The sequence below is a fragment of the Meriones unguiculatus genome, chromosome 3 (assembly GCF_030254825.1).
Source record: "Meriones unguiculatus strain TT.TT164.6M chromosome 3, Bangor_MerUng_6.1, whole genome shotgun sequence".
In the NCBI taxonomy this organism is placed as follows: Eukaryota; Metazoa; Chordata; class Mammalia; order Rodentia; family Muridae; genus Meriones; species Meriones unguiculatus.
Window position 1 is genome coordinate 89,003,727 of NC_083351.1, and position 5,886 is coordinate 89,009,612.

Consider the following 5,886-nt stretch of genomic DNA (forward strand, 5'->3'; position numbering starts at 1 on the left):
GAGTCATTTAATCTTATTCTTGTCATGTGAGTAAACACCAGGGCCTTAAAATCTGTGTGATTGATATGATAGTATACATGAGTGACCCCAAAAATTCTACCAGAGAACTCCTACAGCTGATAAACACCTTCAGCCAAGTGGCTGGATACAAAATCAACTCAAAAAAAAAATCAGTAGCCCTCCTGTATGCAAAAGACAAAAGGGCTGAGAAAGAAATGAGGAAAACAATACCCTTCACAATAACCACAAAGAACATAAAGAACATTGGTATAACACTAACCAAGGAAGTCAGACTTGTATGAAAAAAAAAAACCTTTCAGTCTCTGAAGAAAGAAATAGAGACCTTGAAAGAAAAATTCTCAACTTTATATGGAATAACAAGAAACCCAGCTAAAACAATCCTCTATAATTGAAGATCTTCTGGAGCTATCTCTATTCCTCATCTCAAGCTATACTATAGAGCAACAGTAATAAAAACTACATGGTACTGGCTTAGAAACAGAATGGTAGGTCAATGGAATCAAATAGAAGACCCAGATATAAACTCACACACCTGACATTTGACAAAGATGCCAAAACTGTACAATGGAGAAAAAAAAAACAAAAAACAGCATCTTCAACAAATGGTGCTGGTCTAACTGGATGTCCACATGTACAAAAATGCAAATAGATCCATACTGATCACCCTGCACAAAACTAAAATCTAAGAGGATCAAAGACCTCAATATAAAACCAGACACACTAAACCTGTTAGGAGAAAAAGTAAGGAAGAACCTTGAACTCATCAGCACAGGAGACAACTTTCTGAACAGAACGCCAACCAGCACAGGCTCTAAGATCAACAATCAACAATAAATGGAACCTCATGAAACTGAAAAGCTTCTGTAAGGCAAAGGACACTGTCATCAGAACAAAATGACAGCCTACAGATTGGGAAAGGATCTTTATCAACCCTCTATCTGACAGAGGGCTAATATCCAGTAAGAAATTAAGAAGTTAAACAGCAACAAATCAAGTAACCCAATTAAAAAATGGGGTACAGCTCTTCTGGTCTCTTTGGCCTCAGCGGCAGAAGCAAGATGATGAAGGGAACGTCATCCTTTAGAAAGTGTTGCAATAAGACACACACATTGTGCCGCCGCTGTGGCTCTAAGGCTTACCACCTTCAGAAGTCGACTTGTGGCAAATGTGGCTACCCTGCCAAGTGCAAGAAGAAGTATAACTGGAGTGCCACAGCTAAGAGGTGAAATACTGCCGGGACTGGTCGAATAAGGCACCTAAAAATTGTCTATCGCAGATTCAGGTGTGGATTCTGTGAAGGAATGACACCTAAACCCAAGAGGGCAGCTGTTGCAGCATCCGGTTCATCTTGAGGATTTCAATCAGTCATAAAATAAATGCTCTGGTTTAAAGACAAAAAAAAATGGTGTACAGAGCTAAACAGAGAATTCTCAATAGAGGAATATCAAATGACAGAGAAACATGTAAAGAAATAATCAACATCCTTAGTCATCAGGAAAATGTAAATCCAAACAACCCTGAGATTTCACCTTACTCCCATCAGAATGGCTAAGATCAAAAACTCAAGTGACAACACATGCTGGAGAGGATGTGGAAAAGAGGAACACTATGTCATTGCTGGTGGGAATGTAAACTTGTACAACCACTTTGGAAATCAATCAATTGCTTTCTCAAACAATTAAAAATAGTGCTACCTCAAGATCCAGCTATATCACTCCTAGGCATATATCCAAAAGATGCTCAAGTATACAACAAGGACATTTGCTCAACCACGTTAATAGCAGCTTTATTTGTAATAGCCAGAACCTGGAAACAATCCAGATGTCTGTCAGTTGAGGAATGGATACATAAATTGTGGTACATTTACACAATGGAATACTACTCAGCAATTAAAAACAAGGAAATCATGAAATTTGCAGGCAAATGGTGGGATCTAGAAAAGATCATCCTGAGTGAGGTATCCCAGAAGCAGAAAGACACACATGGTATATACTCACTTATAAGTGGATACTAGACCTATAAGACAGGATAAACATAATAAAATCTGCACACCCAAAGAAGCTGAACAAGAAGGAGGACCTGGGGTAATATGTTCAATTTTCATTTAGAAAGACAAATGGGATGGACTTTGGAAGTAGGAGAAAACAACTCCTACCATAGAGACTACCATAGAGGGCCTCTGAAAGACTCTTACCTAGCAGTGTATCAAAGCAGATGTTGAGACTCATAACCAAACTTTGCACAGAGTGCAGGGAATCATATCCAGGAAGGGGGAGTTAGTAAGACCTAAAGAGAACAGAAGCTCCAACAAGGACCAAATATATCTGGGCACAGGGGTCTTTTCTGAGACTGATACTCCAACCAAGGACCATTCATGGATATAGCCTATAATCCCTGCTTGGGCATAGCCCATGGCAGCTCTGTATCCAAGTGGGTTCCCTAGTTAAAGGAACAGGGACTGTCTCTGACATGAACTCAGTGGCTGGCTCTTTGACCCCTCCCCACCACGGAGAGAGGAGCAGCCTTGCCAGGCCACAGAAGAGGACATTGCATCCAGTCCTGATGAGACCTGATAAGCTAAGGTCAGATGGAAGGGGAGGAGGAACTCCCCTATCAGTGGCATGGAAGGAGATAAGGGAGGAGATAAGGTAAGGATTGGGAGGGAATGAGGGAGAGAGCTACAGCTGGGATACAAATTGAATAAAATGTAATTAATGTAAAAAAATAAAAGTTAATTAAAACAAAACAAAACAAAGTAGCTACTAATAACATAAAGTACTTTAGTGTGACTCTAACCAAGCAAGTGAAAGATCTGTTGGATTTCATCAAATGCTTTTTCAGTATATAAGGAGATGATCATTTGTTTAATTTTTTTAATTTTGTTTATATGGTGGATTACGTTGATGGATTTCCGTATATTGAACCACCCTGGCATACCTGGGATGAAACCCTCTTGATCATTGTGGATGATATCTTTGATGTGTTCTTAGATTTGGTTTATGAATATTTTATTGAGTATTTTTGTGTCAATGTTCATACGGGATATTGGTCTCAAATTCTCTCTTTTTGTTGTGTCGTTTTAGGTTTAGGTATTTAGGTGACTGTGGCTTCATATACTGAGTTTGGTAATGTTACTTCTGTTTCTATTTTGTGGAATAATTTGAAGAGTATTGGTGTTAGCTCTTCTTTGAAGGTCTGGTAGAATTCTGCACTGAAACCATGTGGTCCTGAGCTTTTTTTTTTTTTTTTTATGGGACACTTTTGATGATGGCTTCTACTTCGTTAGGAAATATAGCACTATTTAATTTATTTACTTGATCTTGATTCAGCTTTTATAAATGGAATCGATCAAGAAATTTGTCCCATTTCATTTAGATTTTCAAATTTTGTGGTGACTTAATGATTGTTTGGATTTTCTCAGTATCTATCATTATATCCCCCTTTTCATTTCTGATTTTGTTAGTTTGAATGGTGTCTCTCTGCCTTTTAGTTAATTTGGCTAAGGGTTTGTCTATCTTGTTGCTTTTCTCAAAGAAAAAGCTCTTGATTTCTTTGATTCTTTGAATTGTTCTCTTTGTTTCTTCCAGCCCTTTACTCTCAGGTAAGGTCTATCTATGTGACTGAGGTGTGTTCCTTGTATGGAGCAGAATGTTGGGTCTTGTTTACACATACATTCTGTTAGTCTGTGTCTTTTAATTGGAGAGTTGAGTCCGTTGATGTTCAGAGAGATTAATGACCAGTGGCTATTAGAACCTTTAATTTTGCTGTTGGTTGTTTGTTTGCTTGGCTACTTTTAGTTTTACTGTAGTGAGGTTATTTATTTCCTGTGTTTTACTAGGTGAAGTTAGCCTTCTTGAGTTGTATTTTTCCTTTTAGTATCTACTGTAAGGCTGGATTTGTGGGTGCTTACTGTTTAAATTTTTTTTTAAATTGTTTTCTTCATCTATGATGATTGGGAGTTTTGCTGGGTATAGTAGCCTGGGCTGACATCTGTGTTCTGTTAGAGTCTGTGTGATATCTGTCTAAGCCCTTCTGTCTTCCATAGTCTCTGTTGAGAAGTCAGGTGTGATTCTGATGTGTTTGCCATTTTATGTTATTTGGCAGCTTTTTCCCTTGCAGCTTTTAGTATTTTTTCTTTGTTTTATATATTTACTGTCTTGATGAGTATGTGGCTGGGGGATTTTTTTAGGTGTTTTGTAGGCCTCTTGTATGCTTTTAGCCCTCTCCTTTAAATTAGGGAAATTTTCTTCTATGATTTTGTTGAAAATATTTTCTGGGCCTTGGAGAAGGGAATCTTTTTTCTCTATATCTATTATTCCTTTTTTTTTCCTGAGAGGCTATACTTTCTATTTTTTCTTTTTTTTATTTGATTTTTATTAATTACAGTTTATTTGCTTTGTATCTCAGCTGTAGTCCCCTCTCCCAGCCCCTCCCAATCCCATCCTTCCTCCCTCTTCTTCTCCTATGCCCCTCCCACAGTCCAATGATAGGATAAGTTTCACCTTTTCATGTTGCCCTTGATTTCTTGGATGGTTTGTGTCAGGAATTTTTTAGATTTAACATTTTCTTTGACAAATTCATCAATTTCTTCCATTGTATCTTCAACACCTGAGATTCTTTTTTCCATTTCTTATGGGCTCTTGGATATGGTTACCTCTGTAGTTCCTGTTTTCTTCCCTAAGTTCTCCCTCTCCATGATTTCCTCAGTTTGTGTTTTGCTTAATTTTTCCATTTCCCTCTTCAGATCTTGAACCATTTTGTTGATCTCCTTCACCTGCTTATTTGTATTTGCTTCTTTTCCTTCCAGTCCTTCATCTGTTTATTTGAACTTTCCTCTGTATCTTACATTTCTTTCAGTGATTTAATCATTTCCTCTCTAAAGGTCACAAACTGTTCAGCTGTAATTTCCTGTATTTCTTTACAGATGGCCATGATCTGTTTGACTTTGTCTTCCTGTATTTTCTGTTTCCTCTATTATCATCTTTATAAAGATAGTTTTAATGTCATTTTCTTGAATTTCACTTATGTATGGGTATCCAGAGCTGCTTGCCTTTAGATAACTGGGTTCTGGAGATGCCATATAGCTTTGGCATTCTTGATTGTTCTTTTACGCTGATTGTGCTTTTACAGCTGTCTTAGGTATTGGCTGATAGTTTCTGGTGCCTGCTGGAGTACTGGGGGTGGGGGTGAAGTGGTGGAGGAAATCCCCATGGCAGAAAAATGGTTGTTCCTCAGCTTTTTAGGAATGGTCACTGAATTACCAGTGCTTCTAAGGAAATTGCCACAGCTCTTCTCAGGTGTATGTTCCTGTGGGCTAACTGGGCTCTTTGGGAGGTCCAGGGGCTCTCCTCTCACCGGAACAAGTCCTGTAGACAGCTGCCCTGTTCTTGGCTTTCTTGCTCTGAATTTAGTGAGCTGCTGCTGCTCATACACTGTTTCTGCTGGGTACAGCCCTCTTGAAGAACCAAGGAGCCCTGAGGTTTGGTCAGTTTCACTAGGGAGACAAATTGAGCTTTGGAGCAGCATCTGGGACTGATCCAGTGAGTTCCGGGCATAGGCAGGTCTGAGGTTGGAGCTCTGTGCCACAGTACCCAAGAGGTAATCAATGGCTGGTGAGCACAGCACACAAGCCTGTGGCTGGAGGGTAGAGCCCTTGAATCTTCGGGAACCCAAGAACTTTTCCAGGGATTAGCTGGGTGCCCTTGAGAAATGGGACCATCCCAAATTACAAAGAAAAACAACTGGACCTTGAATAAGGGCCAGCTAAGAAGAAAGAAGAACAAGTCAGGTGATTTAGGGGAGGACTGTCCTTGAAGCTGTAAGCGGCCCACTACAGAACCGAGAGATGGGAAAAGAGGGGAGGAC

At 39.3% G+C, this 5,886-nt stretch overlaps 1 pseudogene; it reads left to right on the forward strand.

The window, feature by feature from the left end:
• Positions 1 to 1,079: 1,079 nt before the first annotated feature.
• LOC132652782 (large ribosomal subunit protein eL37-like) lies at positions 1,080 to 1,406 on the forward strand (annotated as a pseudogene).
• Positions 1,407 to 5,886: the final 4,480 nt, after the last annotated feature.